The 27,865-nt window shown below is 44.3% G+C and overlaps 1 protein-coding gene across 6 annotated transcripts in view; it reads right to left on the bottom strand.

Annotated features, from left to right (window-relative positions):
- ANKRD44 (ankyrin repeat domain 44) overlaps positions 1-27,865 on the bottom strand; it is a 143,936-nt gene that overhangs the window by 83,215 nt on the left and 32,856 nt on the right. The window contains exon 1 of one of the 6 annotated variants that reach the window (XM_055811789.1): positions 5,699-5,809. The exons of the other annotated variants lie outside the window; for them this stretch is intronic. The gene's annotated coding sequence lies outside the window, so the exon portion shown is untranslated. Of the gene's footprint in view, positions 1-5,698; positions 5,810-27,865 lie in introns of those variants that run through there. 6 annotated transcript variants of the gene reach the window in all.

Here is a 27,865-nt window from a genome sequence, read left to right as displayed (position 1 = left end):
GAAGGTACAATGACTATTTCAGCAACAGAGAGCTTAAACCCAGGTGGAAGAATGCCCACACCAGCAGAGAAAAAATGGCATTGAGAAATTCTCCTCCATAGATCTGACAGAGGAAAGGCAAGACTATTATCGAGCGGCACTGGCAGGTCTTCGAACCCCTGATGATGATGATGATGAGATGCAGCATTTAAGTAAACTGTCTCAAGCATCATCTTAATTACTATGTCTGAAGCGGGTGCTGAAGCTCCTAGCAAACCAGTAAGTATTTTTGTTGAGTAACTGTGACATATTTAAAATACTTTGTCTTGATTTTAGGTAACCTGACTCACTAACAAGGACTTATTTAAGCCATTTGACAGCAGCCAGAGGCAGACAGGGAAAGGATCATCAATTCCCACGCTGATTTGATATACTATGCTATCATTTGGTCTTGTGAGTGAAAAGAAGTTATATATCGATCCTTCACTTGTTCTAATTGCATTACATCAACTTGCTGGACTAAACACTTGGATATGTCCATGTACTCATTTCTCTTTAACTAAAAGACACACAACGATTTCAAAGTGGTATTGATTTTGTCAGTGTTTTGCCAAACACCTCTTTTTTTCTGCAGGTACTCCCATTAATCAGGATTACAAGGCTGTCTGCAACGCCACATCACGTACATCTATTTCCTTGCACTGGTCACAGCACAGCCTACTCCTGTTACTCCTAAATCTTAATTTAGGACGTTCTCCCTCCGAGTGTACACATGAGTATCTGAAATGCTGTTTTAACTCCGAAGTCTGCATGAGTGAACAGTCATTAACTGGATTTCTCTTAATTCTTAGAGTGCATTTCCCTGGTGTTTAGTATTTATACAGTTCCATGTACAGAAATTATTCAACACTAAGCATTTTTAACAGGCCTTTCAGTCTGTTTCACTTGCAACAGGTGTAAACCTTTTACTGTGTTTTAGGAATTAATTGCTGGGTAAATAAAAAAAAAAGAATTCTACTCTCAAGTTGTTATTATTTCAAAGATTGTGTTTCTGTTGGAATTTCTATATACTGGTTTATGACAGCAAAGTACTTTCACAGAGCTGGTATTTGGAGAAGAATGTCCTTGGATGGTTGCTAAGGGGTGTTTCAGAGCAATTACAGATTTCTACTGAGCAATTCCTAAGGAATACTTGTCCAAGCTACTGAAAGGCCAGTGGAGAAAATCAAATCTGTAAATAGGGCGTACTGGTCCTCTGGAAGCACTACAGCAAACTGACAGCATAGTTAAGTGAGCAAATGTACCTACCTAGTACTGACCAGACCAATAAATACCCTGTACACTGAGGTATTTCAAATACAGCAGGAAAAAAAGCTTTTCATTTAATTTAATTCTATCTCCTTATGTCATTCCATTTTTTTGCAGACTAGCCCAATTACTCATAAGGGTTGCACGTAATCCACTGCAGAAAGGACAGTATGTATGTCTACACATTGCTACTTAATTTGTTCCACTGTGTTGCCACACTCAAGGACCACCAAACTTGCGTGACACACAGAGGTATTCAACAACACACAGATCAGTGCTCCCGAAAGGAAGAAAAACTCTGGGCAGATGGCACTTACGAACTTTGAGAGGTCTTTGTGTTGTCTTTAAGCTACTGTTTAAATAACACAAAATAACTGTGCTCTGACATTTTCCCCACACCAATGACTTTATAACTTGCTGCTACAGTGTGCTCTAAGTTGCTTAGAGGGATGTACTGGGCATTTAAGTTTCACTGCAAGAAGTGTTAATTTTTTCTGCAATGGCTCCCCACTGCTCCTCACATCATTTGTAACAGCCACTTTCTATTTAGCTTCTCCAAAACCTCAGGCTCATGCATCCTTCAGTTCATAAAAAGGACTTTAGCACTGATGGTGCAGGGCACACAGGGAACATACTCCAGAAGCAGTGGAGAATCGATCACTGCTTGCTTCATTTGCTGTTACGCTCTTCTGGAGACTAGGAAAAAATGTATATATAAAGTGTAACTAGAGCGTATGTTTAACTTCAAGAGCATCTTTGTACCTAAACTTTTTAAAGAAAGAGGAGCTGGAGGGGGAACGTCTGCCTTTGCCTGGACAACCCAGCATCTCCTGAGCCTGCCCACAGCCTTGGTGCCCCAGGGCCTGTCCCTCTGATCTGTCCATGCAAAGGGTGAATGGCACCTTCATCAACACGCCAAGAAAAGCTCAGCAACCAATTGTGAAAATACCCCAGCACACACCTACCCAGGGCTACCAGTATGGTCTAACCCTACGGGAGGGGTACTGACCGGCACCGACATCATCGGGCAAGGATGTCTACAAAGGCATTCAGTGAGCTACAGACAATGCTGGGTTTGTATTCAGTGCTTTGTCTCCTCCCCCAAAGATTAGTTAAACACTCAGTAACGTGTAAGTGGTTCTGGATTTTAAGTAATGGTTCACATATGTCTGAACAATTCATGTTATGCTAATATGGTTGTAGGTAGCTCCCACTTAGGCGTGCACTCAGCATTTCCTAGAGTGGCTTCACAAATGAATATTTCCAGAAATACTTGGTGCAGAAATAGTTGGATTATAGTGATTCTAACACGATCATCAGCTACTGCCACTGCCGGTGACATTAATAAAACCTGAGTTTAACCACTGGTTATACGTCGCTAGCTGGATGGTGATGAACCACAAGCTGCCCCAACAGCTACTGACACAGAGCAGCTCCAGCCCCACTCTGCTGGAGAGCCGGGGGCTTGTGCCGACCGCGAAGCCCCCACGCAGCGTGGCCCGGGGGCACCCGCGCCCTGGGAGCACTCCCACCCCTCCAGCCAAATTCAGCCCAGTGCCTGGTATTCGGCACTGATCGTCTTTAGAGGCTGGACATTCAGCCTCGCAAAACACCCTTCCGCAACCTGAGGGTGGAAAAATCAAATCCCCAGCTTCAGGTGAAAAAGTGTGTTTTCCAAAACTACAGGTTCTGCTTCATCGCAGCTACTGTACATCATGAGGAGAAGGGGAAAAAAGTCTAATCGCTGACAACGGATTGAAGCAGTAGCAATGAAGATGCCTGAAACAAGATCGTCCAGCGACAAGCTGAGAAACACTTTCCCTCCCAGCTCTCGCTTTGAACATTGCCAGTGCTTGTGTTTGGGAAAGGCCAGCCCGAACCGCTCTGCCCTGGGAAGGGAATAGGGCCGTCACAACACAACCTGCACCACCTGCTCTGACATGATCTCCCCTCCCTATCAGTTAGGCCTTTGCAATGGCAAACCGGGCTTGGGGCTGGAGCCCAGGCTGGGCTCCCATGGGCTCCCAGCTCTCTGCTCCCGGTCAGCAGGACCCCCGCCGCTTGCATTTACACCCCACCCGCAGAACTCCATATCTCCAGCCAGGTAAAAACGACAACAGATCTGATTCTACAATTAAACATCATCACAATCATTTAGTAAGTGATGTGCAAACCAGAATATACTTCAGTTTACTTTTCCATAAGCACACTGCTTGCGAAGTAATGGGAATAAACCTGCTTCACACCCCTGCCCCCCTGCCAGCCCCTGCACCCTCCCGTTCTGGTCCCCTCTGTGACCAGCGCTCTCCCCTCCCTCCACTCATCTTCTCCAAGAGATTTAAACTTTTGCCTCTCTCCTTGCTGCCCCCTTTCCACACTGCTGGAGCAGGGGACCTGCAGTTCTTAGGTGATGTACACTTGAACACCTTTAATTGCAAATACATGCTATCCAATACACACTTGCATTTCAAGCAAGTGCGTAAGAAAGAAAACCGTAAGCAAAAGGAAAACTATCTGGGGGAAAAGTATTACAGCACGTTAAGACAGCTGAAACTTTAACGCAACATTTATTTAGTCAAGCTTTCATGATACTTAAAAAGGAAAATAGTCAGGGCTGACTCTGCTTGTGCAATGCCAGTTCAAGCCCAGCATTTCTGTTCGCACCATTTCTGATACGCCATTCTGGACAGTACAAAACAAGACTCTCGGCAGATCTATTTCTGGCTGTTAGCTTGGCTCCAGATTTTGGCTGCCTCCCATTTTTCATTATGAAGCCTATCAACTGCCCTAAGAATTGCTTATGTTTCCAGGTGAAGCGAAGGTTACATCCTGCCGTTCCTGGAATCCTGAAATTCCTCTATACACCAAACGCGCTACAAACGGCGGATGCTTTGTTAAACTTATCAGTTAAAAGCACCAAAATAACTCATGGCATGTTAAATGTACATCACTTCTAAAAAGGAAAAGAGCTAAGTATGTTTAATTCAGCTTGCCCAGTGTCCTTTCCTTCATTCTTACTACTGGAGGCTGTCCACCAGTTTCGAATTAAGTGGTGGGTTTTGGGTTTGGCATCTGGGGTTGGGGCGGGGGGGTTAAGTGCCTGCAGATCATATCAGAAGAGTAGTTAATAAACACTGTCTTGAAGTTACATTAATCAAGTGGAGACAAAGACTCAGCAGGCTGCAGACTAGTTAAAATATGAAAGCATTTTTTGAAGGAGACAAAAATAAACATAGTAGTATAACATTTCTTATATTCACCACCATTTGTTACCCATTTTAGCAGAGGAAAGTCTGTCACAGAATAAGATTTGCTGGAATACCTACAAAAATTGAGGATAATCCATCAAATGGTATCCTGAATTTTTCTTGTCCTCTTGAATTTGTTTGTTCAACATTTCTTGGGATTTTCTCTTGACACAGAGTATGTGTTGTGTAATACCTCACAACAGATATATCCATTACACCATTAAATAACGGTCACGGGATTGTAAGGGCACTACCAAAAAAAGTACCAATTCTTTTTATACATTCCCAGCAGCGAGTGCTGCAGCAATAATCCATTTGAGTACTTCTTGTCACATCGCTATTTTGACTCCCAGAGCCTTTGCTTCCCTTCTCTCCTCCCGCTCCCTTTTTTTTATCCCCTCCCCCACACTCCCATCTATCATCTAGGCAGGAGCAAGGAAGCAGGCCTGGCACCAAGGCAATGTTTCTGAACAAGACAACGGCGGAGAGTAAAATCTCTGGGGGCGTAAATTCCAGCTGGTGTAAATCAGTTTAAGTGAACTCCCAAGCAAGAGGCGCTGTGCTGCGTTCCACCCCTGCTTTCAGAAGAGCCCTGCGCTTTCTCCCTGCCAGAAGCATGGCTGAGAGGTGGCCAGGCACCATGACGTTACAAACCTCAAGAGAAACACAACGGCTGGCAGCAGGGCAGAGCAACAGCAACCCTGATGACACGTCTGCTCTTTGCTAGAGATTTAAGAATAAAGCGGTTAGGGGAGAAGCTCACTTGAAAAACATCAACCCTACCAAAAGCTTCGTTTCCTGCTCACCTGTCTTGAAACACCTTTCAAGGACACATTTTGGTTTTTTTAACAATTGCATAGGTGTTGAATTCCACAAGGGGGTAAGAAAAAAAAAAAAAAAGATTATTAAAAGAAACGCTGTGCACAGAGGGGAATGCTCTGGGGAACAACCAGAGTCATGCTGTCTGCAGCTGCCCACCTAAAGTGACATGTCTCCTCCACTCAGTGGCCCCACATCCTCTGGGGACCGCTGACATCCTGCCTTCACCCGACTACCAGCAGCAATGGCAACCAAGGGGAGAAAAAAAAAGAAAAAAAGGAGAGAAACGGAAATGTTGCAAGTTTATCTTCCCTCAGTTTATCGCTTATGAAACCATGACTTACCCCTCTCTTCCTCGCTGAGGTAAGCACGAGCAAGGACACCTACAGACACCGCAGCTGGCTTCAGCAACCGTTTCAGATTCCTCCTTCAGGCAGCAGCACAGCCAGACCTTCTTCCACCTGGCCCCCTGGACACCCCACAGCACAGAGGAACAGTCCAGCGGATCTCCGTCGGTACTGTAATTAAGTGCTATAGCCGATACACGCAGCATGCACTGATCCTCATCATATACTCTAATGAAAAGCCTGTCATTTTTAGAAAATTAATCCTGATTTAGAGAACTATTAAAGTGGCATCTGATCCTGTAAGATCTTACTCTGTAAGATTAGGACTTCCGCCGGTTAACAGGCTCTGGTTTACATTAATGTACACACAAAGGCGGCCACTATGAAACAGAGAGTGCCCTAATAAATTTGCAGATACTCCTGAACTACAAGAGACTACAAGGACGTTGGAGGGCAGAACCAGCATTTACAACCACCTCGACAAATTATACAAACAACTGGGCTGGAGGAAGATGAGGACACTTTTCAGTACAGAGGAGAACAGCATGCCTGTTAGCAAGAAATCCAGAGTTGTTACATGGCAGTTTTGTATAAGAAAGAATTCGACACTGCAGCTTACTAACTGAATGTAACCAAACATTGTTACCAAAGAGGAACAGACCTTAAAATAGGAATACAGCTTACAAAACACACAGCAGTCCTGCCACACTGCTCAGCACTGCTTAGGCTGTGACTCGAGTGAGACATCAGTTAGACCAAACCAGAGCTCTAAAGCGTGATTTACAGGGAAAATCTAAACAGATCAGAGCTATTCAGCCTACACAGAAGAAAATACACAGGAAACATGAGAACAATTTGCAATACATAAAAGGTTGTTACTAGAAGAAATCATCTGCTTTCCACATCGAAGACATACAGAGCTTGAACGGCTGCTCACAAGGAGGATGCAATGCTGCTCCACTGAAGGCAATACAAACCAGGACATCGTGACCAATTTGGCGGAGTTACATACAGCAAATGGCAGAAGACCATAATTTCAAAACCAGATCTAGTCCAGAGATCACTGAAAGTCAAACGGATTCTTTTCTGCAGGCTTCAGTAGGCAAGGGATTGAACACACGAAAGCAAAAGAGCCCAACAAAATTCACACTGCACTTAGATAAATACAAAGCTTAATGCAAAAAGTATAAGCTACAGCAGACTGCACTTCCAATGAAAAGCAGAGAACATGCATTTTCTAGCATTTCAGCTGGGGATTACACCATAAAAGGGGCAATTACTTCTATAGTGTGGCACATGGTGCTAGAGAAATTTCTACAGCAATCAATAAAAAAACATGTATCTCCACAAGTTCAGCGGGGGTGTTGTGCCTTTGGGCAGAAACGCACTAACACGTGCTGTGACCCCAGCACAACTTTCAGACCCTGCTTCAGTTACTCGTCAGAAGGTAATTACAGCTCTGGGTCTCTTCACATGACTTCACACACTGAGTTTCTATTAAGGACAGACACATCTGGCAGTCACAATCTCGCATGTTCCTGAATCTCACCTTCCTCCTAGCAGTGACCTGCAACACATCCAAGGTCCTGCTGATATGGGTGTCTAAACCAAGCCCCAGACAACAGCAAACCCCTCGGGTCATGAAAGTGATGTAAGGGAGGGACAAGATATTTTGAGGACTTGAGCAAAATCTGAAACATCTGATTTGCTGAGTCTTTCCATTATACTACAGGTAGATCTTGCTCAGGTTCAAGTAACTTCCCCTTTATGTTGGGCATCACACACTAAGCCTCACCACTGCCTATCTCCTAAGCACTGCAGTGCAGCTCATCTTCTGGTGAACAAGTGCCATCTCAACAGCCATCCTCCTGCCAGCCCCAGAAAGAGTCAGAAAATCTCCCAGCTTACTTTATCGTACACGGCCAGTTTCAAATATACTTTAAAAGACATCAATCAGTAACGTTTATGTTTCCCGATTTCTCTCAGAGGGTCATAGAGCTCTCGATGCTCTTGAAGAGCACCATGGTCAGTTATTACTGTTTCCATAAAATAGTAAAATCCTTTGCAGATTTTAGTCACTGTCATTCACCTTCTGCAAAGCTAGTATAAATTTCACATTGAAAATGTTTAACTACTGAGGCTGATGACAGTGTTATTTTCATTAATGGCAGAGTAACTATGTGTGAACATGCAGATCAGTCCATAACAGCATTTCATCTCTTTCTTTGCATTAGGCGTGCTGCAGTTGGCGTGAAGCTCCGCTCGACAACTAAAGCAGATGTTTTACCTCTATTTTGAATCTGGAACAGATTAGCAAAGTTAGTTTGATTCAACATATCCTGATAATAGCCTCATAGTCATCATCAACCAAACTATTGAAGCTGACAGGCAGGGGAAAAAAAAAGAAAAAAAAAAAAAAAAGATAAAGCTTTGCTGATGACTGCAATGTTAGGTAGCCAGGCCAAAGAAATGAAATGGAAATTTAAAAAGGTTTCAAAATTGGCTTTACTTTAGAAACCATTCAGGATCTACATGATGCATCTGATTGTGAAAAACTGAGCTGCTTCAAAATGACTTTATACAGACCCAAGTTAAAAAGATGAGTCTGAGAGCTGTAATGAACTATTACACTCTTTCTTCCAGCAAGCTACCATCACAAGTTATGAACACCTTTGTCTGGATCCCTCTGGAGAGGCTGCAAGATGTCTCCGAGACTACTGTCACAACTCAGTCAGTGTGAACCTTCCCTTCACCACACACAATCCCATGCATTAAGTACATGTCTGTATCTGAGAAAAATTCGTCTTGAATAAGCATTCTCATCAGCTGAGGAAGAAGGATACAAATCTTTCTCCTCCTACTTCTCAAGGAGCTTCCAGCTGCAGTCACATTCTCTTAATGAAATCCTTCAGCACTGAGAAGGGAGGCAAGAAAGGGGCTCAGCACCTCAGTTCCCAACACAGCTAACTCGTTTTGTACGCGCAGCTCTGTCTTCACTATCACTTCCAGTTCTTGCCGTACAAGCCAAGCGGTAAGGTTTGCAGTCAGGCACAGCCCAGCTATGGTAGAGATCCTCTCTCTGTCCATATCACATCTAGACATGTCGATCCGCTCTGGCCTGGGACAGTTGCCCAAACAGAGCTTTCTTTTCTGGAGACAAAGGCCTGGTGTGGGGGTGCTCAGCCACGGAGTGACCATCCCAGCAAGGTCAAGACAAGCCCCGCTCGTTTCCAAACATAGTTTCATAAAAGCCTCCTTGCAACAGAGGAGGGCCAAGAATCATCAAGTGAACAAAAGGCACCACAAGACAGGGAAAGAGTGCAATCCACTTCTGCTGCCCTTCCACTACACAAAGTGCTCAGGCAAGGCAGAAAGAGGGGGGAAGAGTCAGTTTTTACAAAACCCTTTTTAAACCCAAATTTCAGGTGCCATTTGTAATCCATTTGTAATTTGCTAGAGGACATAGCTTATTAAAGCTGAAATTAATTAGACTTGCATAGCTTAATACTTCAGCCTGTTGTTTATTTTTTGTGAACCATTCCACTTCAAAAGTGAAAAACTTACTATTCTGTGTTGTTCAGTCACACATCTGATGCCAAAAGGAACGTCTGCAGAAAGGAACACTTTGAAGGTTGAAAAAAAAAAAATTAGGTTCCTTTTTTTAAAAAAACAAGAGGTTTTTGTAAGAAAAAAACCATCTGTACCTTGAGTCTCTACAGACTACAGATCATGATCTCCTCTCGAGTTCTTTTGTAAATATTCCTGTATTAGTCTTGTCAAATTTAGCTCAGTAAATATGCAACCTTACAACAAAACAAGAAGCAACCCACACCACTTACTCAGCTAAAGCACGTAGCTGCCTGCTGTCGAGGCAGTGGCAATGTGCTTCACGTCCATATTTGATCGCTCTGTTAAGCAGAGCATTACTCTCAACCTCTTCAACGACAACAGCAGAAAGAGCTGGTGACAGCTTGATCAGCTACCTAATGAAATCAGGAAAGCTGAATTACAGTAACCTAGCTAAATGATAAAACCAAAACAAACCAGAGGATTTCCCCATCCAGTCTGACTTTACCGTTCTTTTACAATTCCTTGGCCACCCACTGGCCGCACCACTGCGGCTGGATGCCTGTGGTACGTGAACGTTTCCTTTTAACAGGGAGCTCTTCAAGTCTTTCTGCCCATCAGAGAAGAGGATGTTTGAGTAAGAGCACAGAGAACACATCTGCACTGCCTTAGATGTGCTACCTAGATGCCTCCTTTGAAAAGGAGATGTCATTCTGGGATCACGCTATGGGAAACGAACCCCCTACATGAACTCCAGAAGAAAACTTAGATCTCACTAGCTTCTGAAGTTTTGAGTCACTTGTAAAGAACTATGAAAATGAATGGAGATGGTTACTAATTTAGTTCCACAGGCTCTGATTTGGCATTTACATGGGATTCAGAAAGAAAATTCTGAGAGCCTCCAAGCTAGGCCCAGACTCAGCTCACTCACTCAACTCTTTTTCATGGAGCTGGTTTGGCAAGGCACTGTCCTGTTTGTTGTCCACTTTGTCCATTCTCAGGCCACCCTGTTGCTCTGATCTGCTACAAAGCAAATCTCTCTGTGCCTCACAGCCTCCTTCTCTTCGTCCTTGTGAAGCTCTTGCCTGCTTTTCATGGTGGCGATGGTAATTCAGGACCTGTATGTCTCCTTCCCTGATGTCTTGCTTACACTGCTACGTGTAGCTCACCACCCACGGGCTGCCCAGCACCTCAGAAGAGTATGCACTGCTGTGTCACAGACCTTAGACTTTCGGGACAGGACAAACAAAATGCATTTAAGGGCCACCTAATGCTGTTTGCATTGAAGTTGATGGCAAAAACTTTCGAACTACATCTAAAAGACTGAGAGCAATGCTTGGCACTTTTTAAAAACAGCTCCCTCAACACATGAAGCTGCAGGACCTTTTGGAGGGATGGGAAAAGTTTCAGAGGGGTGGGAAAGGTCGTGCCATCTCCCCATCTTAATCCACCATGACTGCAAGGAGTTAAAAAAAAATATTTTAAAAAAGGAAAGAAAAAAAGGAACCGGCCTGTTCCCAAACATCTACCAAACTGCTTTCACAGAGAGTTTTGCATGGGGAAGTACAGGACTCTTCTGCTTGCAGCCACTTCACGTAGGCTCCAGATTCCCTTCTCCGCTGGGGTAAGATGAGTAGGACGACAGTTTCTCTATGCTATCTGCAAAGTCTCATTGACCAACCAAACTATGCTGCAAACGGGACTTGCCCAAGGGGAATTCAGTCCCAGTGCACGGAGCTAAAACAATGGTTGGCAGAGAGCGCTAAGCCATGGGAACATGGCGATGTTGGCAAAATAGGTGAATATACATTTCTCCATCCCAGCGAGATGCCTGTACAGAAAACTTCAGGCTGTTTAAACACAGGCAGAATCTTGAGGGAGTAACTAGAAGGGGAGGGAAAAGCAGCAAAGTCTCGCTGGTGAGGACAAGCCACCCACAGCACCCTGCCCTCCTGCTTTGGACTAGCAGTCTAGACTTCAGATCCAACTAGACCAAAACTGGGACTGCGCTGGTCCTACTCCTCCACAAACCTCAAAAGGCCAGAGCTATACTGTTACAAGTTTTAAGTAAGGCAATCTGGATTTTCAGTGAGCTTTAAGTAAGGCAATCTGGATTTTCAGTGGTCTCTTTTATAAGTGAATTCAGACGTCTAACTTGTAAGCTGGACATCCTGTAAAATTTAGAAGGTGAAATCCATACAGCCATAAACAGCCGAGTGAAACACAGGAAATCTCTCATCCCTTTCCGTGCCACAGCAGTATGCAGACCATGGGGACAGACTGCATGTTTCTGATGTAGTCTAACTCCAGTTCCCCTCGTCCCTGAAACTGTTTGGGTCCTAGAAGCATTTTAAGTGTTTCTCACTTGAATTTTATGACTGTCTCCACGGGGGGGGGGGGGGGGGGGGGGAGATTTTAAAAAGAAAAAAAAAAAAAAAAAGGAAAAAAACCAACTCTGAGTCATATTAAATATTTGAACAATTTCTGCAAACTAAGAACAAGACTCTTCTGATCTGGGTTATCTTACAAAGTTATTACAGTGTCACCATGTTAATTTTCTACCCTCTGAGACAGAGCTGCCACTAGCTAACTTGCTGCGCTGACACAGATTCTGAGAACAGCCTCGGGAAATACTTTAGGCAGGTTTCTGTGAAGAAAGAAAAGCACAAATCACATTTCTCAGTGGCTGTACCCAATCCCAGCAGCCAGCTCTGCTTCAGATACTGGAAGCACCATACAACACAGCTTGCTCTTGTAGGAAGTATCAAAACAACTGATAACATGCCAGTCTTTTTGCAGTTTTTCACTGGAGGGCTATCTGACTCCAGCTTTCATTCAGCTTGCTGTATTAAGTGAGCAAAAGTTGGCTGCGACACACTCCGAGTTTGCTAAGCAGTGTTTAAGAGAGATAAGGGGGGAAGTAAATCACAGTTGGACGTCACTAGTCAGCCTCCAGCCACACTCGGCTCAGGCTGGATATGTGCAGCTACATTCAACTCCAAGCTAAGATACCCTTTGCTGTGCAAATCCTACATCTTTCCATCTTTGCAACCTGCTACGTCTTTCTTATTGACCAAGGTCAGCTCTCCTGAAAATTAATGTCAAAGCAATCCTTCCTGCTAAGCTTCCTGAAGGCTAGGATAGCACGGAAGAGGAAGAGGGAGCTATAATTTTACAGGGAAGAATCATGACTGATAAAGACAAATCAGTGACAAATACCGGAAAGCAAAGAGGAATAGATACTGTGTTGTCCCTCATTTGCTACAAGCATGAGAGCTTGTAGATACTCAAGCATACAAGCTCTCTGCCGACCACCACCCGTGTCCTCTGCAGCTTTCCTCCTGGCTACGATCTCAGACATCCCGACTGCACCTTTCCGGAGCAATGTCACTAGAAAATGTTGCCCGCTGCAACAAGTTAGGCTTTTTACATTACATATAAAGGATTACATTTGTGTTTTTAAAAGGCCAAAACTAGAATAGCCAGATTGAGGACTACCACTGAAAAACAAGTCCTGAAACGCAGAGTGTAAGGGAAGTTCACCGTGTGTACAGACTGAACTCAGCCCTGCCTCGATTGCTGAATGCGTCCCCATTAATTAACAGCGTTATGTGTGCCAGCAGCACCAGTGCGCTGTGACTCAGGGCAGACAGCAAGATGCTCTCTTGCTGTTATCATGAAACATGACTCAATTTTCATGCCTTCATGAAGAACTGTCACATACCTCAGCTTAAAAAAAAAAAGTTGCATAACCTGTCATGAAGGTGAAGCAATTTCCCTAGTGCGAGTACAATTCACAATGCTGTCCCCACAAGCTTCAACTGGAAATTTAAAAAGATATAATGAAAAATAAGTTAAGAAATGTATATATTAAAGATCACATAGCTTTAAAATAAGACCAAACCTTTAGAGTTCTCCAGGATGCATTTACAGAAACTACAGTGTCATCTAACACCCAGAATGATCACTTCAGTTCAAACCACCACACGTACTGTACCATTTAATTTTCTAAAAGCATGGACTTTTTAAGAACTATGCCCTGCATTAGAACCTTCAAGTAATGCCTGAAACTTGCCCTATGACAGTGATGCCTTTGCACACCTCTGCCCAGAGTTTATTTTAGATTCTCTAATCTGTGCCATTTTTAAAAGAAGGTGGTAACGGGTTCTGTTCTCACGGTCAGAAAACCACTTCTCACATTCATAAAACCACTTCTCACATTCATTTCTCCTAATCATTTCTCACAAATATTGCTGCTCAAACACCATTATGTGTGCAAAGTGTAATTAAGATGTTCTAGATAAATGAACAAATGACAAGTCTGTTTGCATGATAGGAGGGGAAAAAACCCCGCACTGAACAAGCTGAAGGTTCCTGAAGCCTGTAAAGGGGGTAACTTCTCTGATTTATAGCCACTCAAAACTGTGTTACCTAAAACTGATTAAAATTGACAGGTAAATGACACGCTGCATTTACAAACCTCCACTAAGGTGACACCGATAACTACAATGAGATCCAAAAATCAGAAGAAACTGACAGATTAACGCCTCTGCCATTTAGTTCTGCCAAAGCCATTGCAGGTGTCTCAGGACATGTTTTGTAGGCAGTGTGTGCCACAGCAGCGGAGCAGGAGTTACGAAGCACTGCCCCCCGAGGTGTCCAACCCGTGGCTTGGCTCACCAAGGCACGGATAGGTACTGCTCTTACTTACACTGTTCATTTTGAAAAGTGGCAAAAGTCATATCCGTGCCAGTACATGTGTGTGCCGTTGCCTCCAAAGTAAACAAGACATTCGTTGCACTTTGTGAGCAAGCGAGACAGGTAGCAGGAGACTGTCAGAACTGCAGACGGCAAAAAACACATCTACGGAACATGTTAAATATGCAGGTGCTTTAAACACATCTCCTGTCATCGAAAATGATCCATGACTGGTTTGTCCCTGGGCATTCCAGTCAGAGACCTAGCGGCCGGCACTAGCGAATAGGTTTGCATACCTGCTGCATACTGAAGATCTCCCTTTTACTAGTCCACCATCTCAGCAGAAGCCACCTGAACTGCCATATTTCCCTTCTCCAAACTGGGGCTCAGAGCCATCACACTTTACAGATGGAGAAAGCAACATTTTTTCATCCCACAATCTCAAAGCACTTCCTAGACTTCAGAGACTAAGAAACAAGCACAGAGAAGCACATGTAAAATTGTTGTAGGAACTACTACCTTTTCAAGTATTTTCAGATTTTATGTTTTCAACATCTGCTAAGCACTGAAAATATTTCTCCAGTACTTCTTGTTAAGTGACAGCATTATTAAATTTCATAAGTAAATTGGCATTTATAGAAGAATGGGTGATAAGATCTGTAAATGAACTCCCAGGCACCAGAACAAACGGAATTACAAAAAGCTAGGAAAAAAGGTGTGTGCTCTCCTCCTCACCCTGTTCCACCCAAAAAAGGCATCTACCTGAACAGAGATCCCAGCACTCATGAGTCTGCACGGCATCACAGCACTGGGGTCACATCTGCATGCCCACCATTCATTCAAAAAGCCACATACCAAAAGCCTTTGCTCGTGCTTACTCTCTGCCAGGCTGCGAACATCAGTCCCAGCCCCTTTCCAAGGCAGATGCCACAAGGTAGAGGTCAGGGCTGTATGAAAAATGCAACCTAGCTCTGAATCTGGTTGCAAAACCAAAGATGCATACATACATACATACATACATACATAAAATGCCTCTCCTTAAATTAAGGCCATCCATTGGAACATCAACTGGGCACAAAGATTTCCAGAGGTAACTATGTAGTGACAAACCCGCATGTATATGAAAGAAGCAGAACCCGATGCAGAAGAGTTTCACAGCTTGGGCGCTGCAGACATGGTGGAGCAAGACCAAGCTGCTCAGGCCTCTCATCCTCCACGGATGCAGAGCATCCCAGTCAGGCCAGAGGAACTCATGGGAGTCCAGTGTCCAGCTGTGATAGTCACAGCTAACGAAAAGCCAGGAGAGCAGACCTGGGCACTGAGGAAACAAAGATTAATTGCTTTAGGGAACCTTTTTGCACACTTGGTTCCCACTGTCCAGACAACATTTTCTTTCCATAACCCTCAGCTGGACTCCCTAGACCCACACTGGCCTGTGCTTTGCACACCCAGCCAGAGGGAGAGCTGAGCAGCCTGGGGACCCATCTTCCCTGACGCCCTAAGCAGCTGGCCAGTAGTCACGGGTTAGTCCCAAGGAAGGGAGCTGCATTAGTGATTGTTCACTTTCTAGCACACTGCTGTCTCGTATCACACCAGAAATCCCGTCAACACCCTCAGTCACACAGATGGCACAATAATTAACGTACTGCTAGGGGGAAGATTATCGTCCCTGCTCCTTTCTTCCCACGGGACTGGTTCAGAAATCAAAGCAGAACAGTGAGAAGGTCTGTATCCCCAACACCCACACTTCACAGGGTCTACCATTTAGGTACCAATTACCATGGCTGTCAGCTGCCCAATACTCCCAGAGGATAAAACACATCCCATATCTAACCAGAGAGCATCACGTCAGAGAAATAATCCAAACATTTCACAGGCCCACAGCACACATAAGGAAGGAAGGAAAGGAGTAGGTAATTTTACTGTGCTATAGGTACAGAAGATGAAAAGCACTCTGTGGAAAGTATAAAGCAGAAAGCAAGAAATATACGTTGATTTTACCCCCCTGAGATGTTTAACTGTGGGTTGTCTTTCGCAACTCTATCTCACAAAGCTGTCTAAATCCACTGCCAGCCATGGATTCAGCAGTATTTCCAGGCTCATATTGTAATTCTGGAAGCATTACACTGCACACATGGTTTGGTCACCAAGATATCTGCCCAATGCAAGACTGGCTGCAAGCATCGTTGCACCGCCACTGCCAATCCTTGAAAATGATCCCAAGCAGCAGGTAACACTCTGCAGCCTCCCTCTGACATGGGATTCACTGATAAAAGTCCCTTTGTAGGGAAAGAAGGGTTAATTAATCTCTTAAGAACTATAATTAGTCTGGCAGGAAAGTCAATTCTTTCTTCCTGATTCAGCACACTGAGTGCCAAGAAGTCTGAACACACATGTGGGGAGGGCCAACACGCACAGCCTTCAAGAGCGAGCCCCAGTCCAAGCACCACGCTCACCTACCAGCTCTGACACCTGTATTTATATGAGGGACACAGACCAATTTCTCTTTAATTATCTTGTTCATAAAGTATAATGCTTTGCTGTTTTTTGTTTGCTTTGTTTTTTAAATCTGACTGGGAAATCCAAACCCAGCTCTCCTGCACCAGTGCTGCTTGAATTTCAAATGCCAATGATTCTTTTTTTTTTTTTTCCCAAAGACCAAGCAACTCTAGTATAACATAATTACAATAAGCAGATTCCAAGTAAGACCTTCAGAAATTATTAGTTCCTGTAGTTGATATATGCAGCTTGCTTTGTAGATCTCTTTAAATAAAACATTAAAATGCAATACTGGATGAGTTTTACAATACTTTTCTTCCCCCCATGTAAATTTAATTTCATTTATCAGTTCAGCTTCAAGTCAGGAGTTCAATATTTAGTTCCTATATTTAATTACGTTTTCTTTTCATCATGGCCCTTTCCAGATAAATGTTTAATCAGGGTATTCACTGTAATATAAAAATTACTAGAGTGAAAAGAATGAAGCAATAATGTTCTCATCCTTATATGTAATATCGTATGTTAAATTCTAGGAGGTTGATTAAAAAAGGGCAACCATGTCACTGAACGAAGAACCCACTAATAAGCCCTCAAGGAGAAAATGAGCTAAGTAGTGGTAAAAATTAACAACCAGAATATGAAACCATCATGCCTCTTACAGAGTATCAGTGATGCATTCATGCTTCAGTAAGATGCCGTAAAAGCAAAATATAAAATTAAGTTCAATGCATCCCAGTTTCACCCATACAACACCAGCGACAAAAATCCGGTTGCCAAAAACACAGCACAGATTTATCCACCTAAATAACGTGCCAGGTTTGGAAGTAGAATCAGCAGTCCGTGTAACAGCGTTATCAGAACCACTGCCTGGTCTACCACTTGTGTACTGGTTTCAGAGACTAGATGTCTAATCCTTGTTATTCCAGCAAAAAAACCTACCCTTGTCCTGATATAAATTCCTTGTGACCCCAAACCCTCCTATTTCACAAGAGTGTGAGGAAGGGCTAATGCTTATTTTTGAGAATGTCCACATGCAATGTAAAGTCATCACTGCTACCCATCTTTCACTTTGTCTTTGCCCACAATGAATCACTTTGTTTTCCATGATTATTCAAAATAAAACTTGCTATGGACCAAACATTTCAGTTACTGGAAAATCAGTAGATCTACTATAAAACCTGCTGCATAAAAAAAAATATGTATTTCCTACATATTAGCAGGTAGTTCTTTCTAGCTTTGACTGCGCAATATATGTATTCTCTCCCCTAGTTTTTCCTGGTTTGCAATCCTGTTTTCTGAACCTCTTTTTCTTTGTTGTAGTCACCAATGAGGCCACTTCTTCCTGCAGAAATTACTCATTTTTAATGGGCACCATCAGTCTTCGGTTACTGTCTGTTTATTGTGAATAGGCCAAACTTCTAACTCTTCTTTTTTCTAAATCATGTAAAGACATGTTGTTCATCAAACCCTATCTGCAGAGGAAATTTCTTTCTAAACTAGGCAGGAGGTAGCTGCTTTGCTTCATAAAGCATGAATTATTACTCAGATTTTTCAGCTTTTTGGGGTTTTTTCATTTACTGGCAAATAGTTTTTTGACATTTTAACTTGATGCAGCCACATAAATCTTCTGAAAATATATAACATTAACTGGATTTTTAGACACGCCTTCTCTAAGAAAATCTGCAAGGTTTTTCTTATCCATCAACATCCACCATTTAGTATCCTGAAGAATGCAAGGCTTCAATTCCTTCTGCCTGTCTTCTGTGCCTCCCCGAAGTTAAAGCATGGAGCCTACTGACCACCACCCTAAATGAGGAGATGCTGGGTGACAGTCACACACACTACTGAGGCTCTTGTGAAAGTTAGTCACCTTAACTTTCATGGACTTGGAAAGATAAGACTGGAACCTTTAAATGAGGCACTGTCACTGTTCTGGAGATACGAACTGCCCAAGTGTTTTGGTGTTTTGTTTTCCAGTTCAAAAACCTCACTTTGCCTTAGGGCTCTGGCACGCCAGGGCTGGGGCCGAGCTGCGACAGCCTAAGGTGCTCATGTCCCCAGTCACCTACTCTGCATCCCTCTGGTAGCAGAGAAGCCAGAACAAGGCATGTGCCACATCTGCAGCATCTCAGCCACCAGCAGCACAGCACAGCACAGGTGGCTGTCCCAGGAGAAGGGACAATCCCACTCCCCCTTAACCCTGCTCTAGCCACCAGCTCCCCTACAAACTCCTCTGGCACTCATGTGGTCCACAGCAAATAATTCTGGGGAGATGAATCCCACTGTCCGAGAGGCAGCAAATATTTTTCTTCTGGTTTAAGAGTCTCAGAAGCTCAACAAGCAGCCCAGTGAATGCTAGCACTAGCGTGCAGGACAAGGTAGGAGTGCACAGCAAGGAGCAAAAAAGGGCCCAGGACCATCCCTTCCAGCCAGCCAGCGCATCGGGTCACGGCTAATGGGAAACCTTGCTGGCACTTCAGGAAGGCTGTGCCCCCAGGGACAAGCTTTTGCTAGTGCAACAGCAGCACCGGCAAGCCATCCCTTCTGTTCTCACTGATCCTGGGACAAAAACTACCAGAAAAATGTTTACAATGACTCTAACAGCCATGAACCCATAGCAGAAAGGGAGGAATTCCTTATGCTGCAATCAAATCTGCCAGAACATGTCCACCAGAGCCCTTACACAGGACAAAAAATTCCTCTCTTGCAAGGGTTCAACCCAGCACGTTGGGAAAAACTAAAGAATGTAGAGTGCTTCAAATGCCCCACGCTGGATTGCTGTTAATGCTTTGAAAAATCAACACAAAGGTAAAGTGATTCAACTTTGCATTCAGAGCTTAGCTTTGCAAAAGGGGAAACACACTTTGGCCAGGAAACTGAAATATATTTCAGGAACTGAGGTCCAACAGAAAGCAGGTTTAAGAGCTCTCCTTTCATAACGAACACTTTAACAACATTTCATTCCTTTGATTGCTTTAAAAAAAAAAAAAAAAGCCACAAACTGCCATATATGGATGCAAATGATATACAGATTTCTTGTAAAGATTTCCTCAAGTACCCACAGCAGCAAAAGCCCTGATGACTGCTAACCAGGCTCAGGGCTGCCTGCACTTCGGGACAGCACCCCTTTTCTTGTGACTATCCTATTTTTTTCAATGTCAGCAACTCCCTCAACTTTTCTTGAGATCACTGAAAAGGTCCAAAGGAAAGAGGCTGGGGGACAGAGATGCAAACAAAAGAAAAAGAAAGCACTCTGAAAGACCAAACAGCAGCAGTGCCTTGGAATGACACCATCATGTACTTCATCTCATGAAAGTAAAAGCCGCTCTCTGCTACAGTTTAGCTTCAACAGGTTTCACAGTTTAACCCCAAAGGGAAAATGCTCAGCATATACTACATGAAAGGCAACAACCAACCCTGAGTGGCAGTTTATGTTCTCTCCTTCATATAGGTAGAGAGTCTGGACAACATAAATTACACACAGTGCACTTCTGTAAGTGGCGGAAACTCGTTTTCACAAAGTAACTGGGAAGGCACAAGAGAGACGTAATAGGACACTGAGATCTTCCCTTTCAGGACACCCGCTTGCAACCTGTATCTATGACAGACCAACCTGTCACGTGAGGGTTACCCAGTGATCTGGGTCAGTGTCCATGTTCCTAAAAAGAACATCTCTTCACAGAAAATTCAACCCAAAACAGAGCTTCATTTGTTAGAAAAGCAAAACATGGAAAATTAAAAAAAAGTGTGGTGCTATGTCTGCATGCCTACAACGAATGCAAACCACGTCTAGATGCAAGCATCTTATGCTTAGGTGACTTTATAGCCCAAAACCACATAGCTGGCATTGGTCCCAAACACTAATCTCATTTTCAAGAAATCACAATTAGTGCTATGTGCCAGCACAATTCTCTTAGGTGGTAACTGAATTTAACCAGATTTTTCCAATATGAAACAGCTAAATAAATAAATCAGAGAGAAGACAGCAGTAGAACAGGAAGAAGTAAGTTTTTATCTACAGGAAAGATGGCTCTTATTTACTCGTCCCTTACAAACACAGAATATGCTCTGCTGAGCATTAAAATGCTGTAAGATACTCAAGACAATAATCTCTTATGTATGCACCATCCAGCTGAGAGAGAAGGAAAATGATATTCCACATTTAGTTTTGCTGATGTGACTGCATAGCCTCCTAGTAAAGACTAGAAGGATTAGAAGAATTTTTAATGTTTTTGTGGTGTTTCCCTTTTAATTTTAGTCTATGCACTTCTTTGAACAAACTAAAATACAGCAGCACTAAATCTGGCATGATTTGGTATAACTGGTATGACTTTGTCTACACTAGGAGGCCAAAAAAAAACAATTAAAAATCAGAAAATCCCCACATGCCTTGGGTTGGCAGAGACATGTTAACAGAAATATCTAGTGTAAGCAGGTTATTATGTAAATACTGTGATTCAGATGTGGATATATGCATAGGTGGATACATGCACCGTGCATGTTCACCCCATTCCCATAGAAGTAGTCCTGGCCCAGATAGCCAATCTATTGGCACTAAGAGAGTAGGATTAGCCTACTAGAAAAATCTTCATCTTTACTTTTTAAGAAATGTGGCATTCCTCCTCAAAAACTTAGAGCTTCGCAGCCCAGATCCATGATTTATGGTTGGGCCGAGAACAAATCTCATACTCACCAGATCCTCAGGTCTTTAAAGTTTTGGGATAACTAGTAGAAAAACAAACTGTGCCCAGAAATGCCAGCAAACTGCAAGGGTATCAGGAGATGTACAAAAGAAACCAACTACATCAATACATCAATACAGATATCTGTGTTGTGCAGACAGTCGCACACAATTATCAAGCACCTTTGTACTACTTGTGTATGCTGGGTATGTCAGGCATCCGTTCCCTTGAGTGCCCCTCTAGTAACCCACCTCTATAGGCAGCTCAGACTGCAACAACTTCTTCAAATTTGCCAAAGACATACACATAAGATACAGGAGTTTCTCTGAAAATTACATCTGTAAATACCCAAGAAAAGCAAGATTTCAGGCCTGAACCAACAGCATATTCTGCCTCTGAAAGCACTGTGACTATAAACCCATCAGCTCCCTGGGCTTCAGGCTGGAAGTGTTTGTCGCTGAGGAAGACCAGATGAAAAGCCAATGCCAACAGAGCTGCGTGACTCATAGCACTCACCTTGGCCAAGACAGTCCTGACAAAAATATCACGGGACTGAAAAGAGCAAGTAATCCTTGGTCATCATGCAAAATAAAAGGTAACAGACACAGAGACCTTATTTTTTCAAAACAGCACAAGGCTGCACTGTGACAGTGTGATGCTAATTACTCTTTCAATAATCCTTCAGAGTGCTGGACAAGGGAGAGAGACAGAGAGTAATTAAAGGTTTATAATTATTATTCTTAAACAAGAGTGCTCAGTTGCAAGGCTGAGCCTCTCCATGGCATCTCGGGCTCCTGCAGCAGGGGCTGCCAGAGCTGGGGCTGAGCCGTCACAGCTCCAGGGCAGCACAGGCAGGAGCAGCATGGCACTGTCAGGCAGCGAGTCTCCAGTGCAGCCCACAGAGCGAGAAGACGAACTGGCACGTGGCCCGTGCCGCTCCAGACTCCCAGTTATTACAACGCTGCATCACTGGCAGCGCTCCTACAGCCATAGAAAGAGAGGAGGAAAATTAACTCAGGTTTAATAAACACTGTAGAGTAAACACGATTTCAGATAGACACCAGATCTAAACACTTGGCTTTTTCTTAAAGTCACAGTCAATCTAGGCATCAATATCCAGATCTTAAAACACCAAGGTATCCCACAGCTTTTTCTTATGTCTGTGTAAGACAAAGGTCCTAAGAGGTTGGTTTTTTTCCCTCCCACATTTCAACCACAGGATCACAATGTCTCAGATGACATTAGACCAAAATGAGAATAGGGGATGGTGTATTACTGAAGGCAGGTGTCTGTTACAGCCCAGCCATCTAGAATATCCTTTGCACCAGATAACCTTTCGGTCAAGACAAACAGCATAACTAGGGCAAGTGTGTTCGTAGGGTCAGGACACAAACAGAAACCCACACAGAGAGTTTGGAAAACTTCACCCCTATGTAAGAGTGCTGCCCAGAGCACCCAGTGATAAGATTGGCCTCAGCTGTACAGACCAGAAGGATAAACGCATCTCCAAGTTGTGCAGATGAAGAACAATTTCTACTGATATTGCATTCTTGGAGCCTTGATATTTTGGCATTGCCAAATACCCACAAAGACACTCAGACAGAAAAAAAAAAAAAAAAAAAAAAGTAACCAGAAGAGAAAAGCACTGGGGTACACAATACACTTACTTGTCATGTCGTCTTTAGAGAATAAGAAACAATCTCTACCAAACAGCAAAATACTAGGAAAATGCAGCATCTGAAGAAACAGCAAGGTAAACAGCCTACTGCAATACCATCAATATTCTTCCACTTGCACAGGTTGCCCCTCTCAGAAGACTGCAACATCAATGCTTTGCTTTTAATGCTTTCTCAATAGATGATTCCTGCTGAAATTACACTTGTGGTCACAAACGATTTGTCCTGTGCCACACTCTGCTGGCCCAAAGTTTCTCCCTGGCATGTGGTTGCCAAGTCACTGAAAATGCACCCACTAGCTCAGATTAGTGCTTCCTCCAGAGCAGCAAAATGAACTGCAAAAGGTGACAACTTAGAAGGTTTTGATATAGCAAGTATCATAGAAAGCAGCTGAAAACACAAGATAAATGAACATTACCATATCAAAAGACAGTAAGTAATACTAAGGGACAACCCATCCACTTTGCTCTGAAGTCTTGCTTTGATGGCAAAGTGTAAAATCTAGCAATCTATGTTCTGGAGGGGAGTTACAGGTTGCAGTCCAAATAATCACAGAAACAGAATCGCTCAGGTTGGAAGACCTCTGAGATGACGGAGCCCACCCGTTACCCCAGCAGTGCCCAGCCCACCGCTCAGCCATGTCCCCAAGCACCGCAGCGGCACGTCTTGTGAACCCCTCCGGGGTGGGGGCTCCGCCGCCTCCCTGGGCGGCCTGTTCCCGGCTCCCTCACGCCCGGCCTAACCCTCCCCTGGCGCAACTCGACGCCGTTTCCCCTTGTCCTGCCGCTCGTTCCCGGGGAGAAGGGACCGACCCCCCCCCTCGCTCCGGACACGCTCCAGCCCCTCCGCGTCCCCCCTGACGTGAGGGGCCCGAAGCTGCCCCGGGGCCCGAGGGGCGGCCGCACCGGTGCCCAGCGCAGGGCACGCTCCCTGCCCCGGCCCTGCCGGCCACGCCGCTCCGGACACCAGCCAGGGCGCTGCCGGCCGCCTCGGCCACCCGGGCAGGCCGGGGGCTGGTGCCCAGCCGGCCCCAGCCGCCCCCCCCGGGCCCTTTCCCCCCGGCCCTGCCCAGCCGCTGTGCCCCGGCCTGCGGCGCTGCCTGGGGCTGGGGTGACCCGCGGGCAGGGCCCGGCGCTGAGCCCTGGGGACCCTCACACGGTGGCCTCGGGCCCTGGGCCCGGCCTGCCCCCTGCCCCTGCACAGCCCCCTGCCCCGGGCAGCCCCGCGCTCCCCTGCACGGTGCCACCTGCAAAATACATCCCATTTAAAGCAAAACGTAACTCTGAAGGCAAGGAGGGAATAAATCGTATGAGTAACTGTGGGTTACAGCTAAATGCAAGAACACTTTGTGGGATGAGACAGCCAAAATATATACAAATATAAAAAAACCACAAACCCAAAAGGACGAATTCTCCATGAGATGGAACAACAAGAGATCAAGGAAGCCCCATGAAATTTTGGTCTTGCTTCCCAACATGGCAGACACAGTCAGGTTGGGGCAGAATGGAACCAGCACAGCCTCACGCCCTCGGAAGTCCGCATTACAGCGCAGCCCTAAGAGAATGAAGATGCACTGCAGACAGGAATCACGTAAACAGCAAAGAGTCCAGTTACGTAGTCCCTGCTCACAAAATCCAAGCTACAAGACCAATTTATGTAAAACTAGTGAATGAATTTGTGACAGAGGGAAAAAGGGGCAGGTGGGGTGAGGAGGGTGCAAACCCCTGCAACAGCAGAATTAACACTGAAAAACGTGAATATCCTCCAGGGAGTTTCCACTCTGCACATCTCCCTAACTACTTTAGAGCACCCACGTTTCAGCATGGAGCAGGAAAAAGACAAGAGGGCTCTGTCCCAGCTTACAGTCCAGTTAACACACGACAGGTCTTAAGATTTCAAAGTCCTTCAGGTGTTGATCCATGAATGCACCCACCTGCATTCCTACAAATATCCAAGAACATCCAGAGCAACAGACTGACATCTGAATGCTCCCATAAATGCTGTGTCAAAAAGAAAGCTTTTGCCTCGTTAGCTCTCACCAACAAGATATCAACGGAGCTCTCACTTTCAGACCTGAAACTGAATCTGGGTCATTACCATTACTGGAACAAGCAGGTCAATTTTCCATATCGAGCGAGGAACAAACATCTGAACAGGCATCATGAAGGGACAGCACTTCCTTTTAAAAGAAATGTGACAGAAGGCCAAAGATTAATCAGATCAGTGATGGAAACCCACCAACCCATACAGCAACTCCTATATTTCTGTTACTCATCAGAGCAACGTGACACTTGCTTTTTGATATTAAGCAGCAAGACAGCACTTTCACAACAGAAAAAGGCTGACATGTAGGAGATTGTGCCGAGTGACCAGCGAGCAAGCCATGGCTGACGTGGCCGAGGCAGAGAGGTTCTCCAAGGGCACCACTGCTCAGCAAAGCCATTTTGCATTCCCAGCTAGAGCACAGCCTGTTGTTCCCCTGCCCTCAAACCTTTACTGTCACACATACTTCACAAAACCCACATTCATTTTTTCTTCCCACGTCTTCCTGAAAGAACCTAATCCTGCATTGGTGGAGACAGGCTGTTATTATTATCTACAGGAAAAACAAAAGATACTCATCTTATCTAAGGCTCAGCATAAACAATGGATGGGGAGAAGGGAAGCGGAGACCACACTGCAGCGCTGCTCTTTGGTATAGCCCTTACAAGCACCAAAGGTCCGAGTGCCTTGTCCCCTTTCTGCAGGCAGGGGAACAGAGAGGTGAGGACATGGCACTGTCCCAGGAGGGGCAAAGGCTGAACCCACCATTAGCAGTGGGACCTGCAGGCACCACTGCCTGTGCGACGCAGGGTCATTTCAAGTAATGCTTCCAAGGCAAGGAGATCAGCACATGAATGAATCACGGTCTTCTTCACATAAAAAGGAGAAAAGGAAAAATGTTTCCGATTTCACAGGCAAGCAATTTCAGACACACGACACTCATGTGACTGCAGCTACAGGGGACAAAAAGCAGCACTGTGCAGTCGGATGCAGCCCAGCCCAGATCCAAGTTAATCGCTTCCTCAGAGGGGGCCATGGAGGAGCAGTGCTGTCACAGATGTTTACACCATCCTCCCCTGAGGCAACCAAAGGGACTCACATGAGGATGGAGGCATTTGTAGCAGCAGACAATAGAGCAAGGGCTACCACGGCTGCACCTACCCTGCATGCCTGACAAGAGCATGCTTCTATTCAGGAAATAAAGAGTACGTCCTGCTGGAAGAATCTCTTGTGCGGTTTTGTATTTGCACATCAGCTGGCACAACAACAGTCTAATTCATGATGAGGGCTCCCTGGGTGATATAACAAACTGTCCATATTTGTTTGTCTGTTTTCTACAAAAAGAAAGAAAAATCTCTTGCTTTCTTTACAAAATAACACGAAAAAGTCAGCAACAACTCTGTTTACACAGACTTTGTGCAGGAACAATGAGTTAGGACATTATTCCAAAAGACAGACAAAACCATCGATACAGGCCCCTGTTAGACAGCTGTTTCACTTATTTCCCTCTAAACAAACTAAAAATACAACAAAAGTTCTTGTTGAAATACAAGATAACTTCTTTTTGATTCTGAGGTGGTAAGAGGGGACTTAGAGGACAACAGGAAAAAATGGGCAGGAAAACACAGAGAAGAGCAATATGTTAGTGTCAGGTAAGAATTCAAGCAACAAGTCTCCACAGGAAGATGGGTCTCCAGCAGCTCAGCTGCTCAGTAAGCTCCAGCTGCATGAAGAAAACGTTCAAGATGAACAAAGCATGCCAATGTTCAAAGCCAGGTTCATGAGTGGCTCCATCACTTCATTGTGCTGGAAAACAGCAATAGGGCAGATGTAGTCATTTCTAAATGTTTTGCCACCACCTCTTCCTTGACAGCACAGAAACACTTTTCACAGGCAGTCATTTCAGACCTGAAACAGAACAAGACGTGCTACAGCAAGGATTTATAGTTTCTTCTGAAGGTCTTAACGTTGCTTCCTGCCAGCACGGCTTGGATGGCATAAAAGGAAGGATATGCTGCAATATAGTGGCATTGACTTGCAATTATCTGTTTGCCTCAAAATATTACTGTCTTCAAAACATCCTGGGTGGAGGAAGGAGGTGACAAATCATCTGAAGGGTGGCAAGAGGAGGATGAGAATTTCCATTACAAACTAGACGTTAGGTAGTCCCACCCCAGAAAAGTCATGGTGCTACACTAGGATGTGAGAAAAGAAAGATCATGGTTTGTGTGTGTCAAATTACAAGAGTAATGTTCGCCTGATTTTAGGGCGGCTCACATCCAAAACCTGCATGAACACTATTGACTTTGAAGATGATCAGCTCCTAAAATGCTTACAAAGTGACTTTTGTATTTCAGCCCAGCTTGAAGAGAAGTTTGCATCAGAGATTTCTTCAGCAAATATTTTCATACATCACGAGCACTTACTTTCAGTCCCAACTACAGAAATGCACCAGGAAAAGGGACAAAGTCATTTTCCGAACAAATTTTTACACTGGTAGATGTGGTATTAAAAACCTTCACAGCTGTAAGGAGGCCTAGAATAAATAAGACTATTTGAGTCAAGGCTTAGCTCACCATAAAATACTTCAGGACGAGAGGCACTGCCTCATTCATCAAGAGACTAAAATGAGAAAAGAAAGTCAGGCAACTTACTTTACAGAGGCCACTATTTGCTGCCTGAATCTCCAACCCACTTCAGACATGTGAAAAACTATCCTTCATGAACGTTCACTGTTTCGGCAACACTATTTTGAGTATATAGATTATGTCACAGACAAAGTAACCTATTCCTGAAAGCTTGCTAAACCCATTATTTAATAAATTAAGCCCTGCCACTACACCACTTTCTCATAGATCTTTGCTCTGTTTTCCTTCAGAAACTCAAGTCTTAGGAAAATTTCAATCTCTTTCTTTCAGTTTATATACATGAAGCAAAAAAAGAGCTGCCGTTAAATTTTAAAATTTGATCGAGTAATGCCAGGGTAGATTCCAGCTCAG

Source organism: Falco peregrinus, chromosome 8 (genome assembly GCF_023634155.1).
Source record: "Falco peregrinus isolate bFalPer1 chromosome 8, bFalPer1.pri, whole genome shotgun sequence".
Classification (NCBI taxonomy): Eukaryota; Metazoa; Chordata; class Aves; order Falconiformes; family Falconidae; genus Falco; species Falco peregrinus.
Note: the sequence above shows the minus strand (reverse complement) of the source record. Positions and strands in the feature narration are given on the sequence as shown.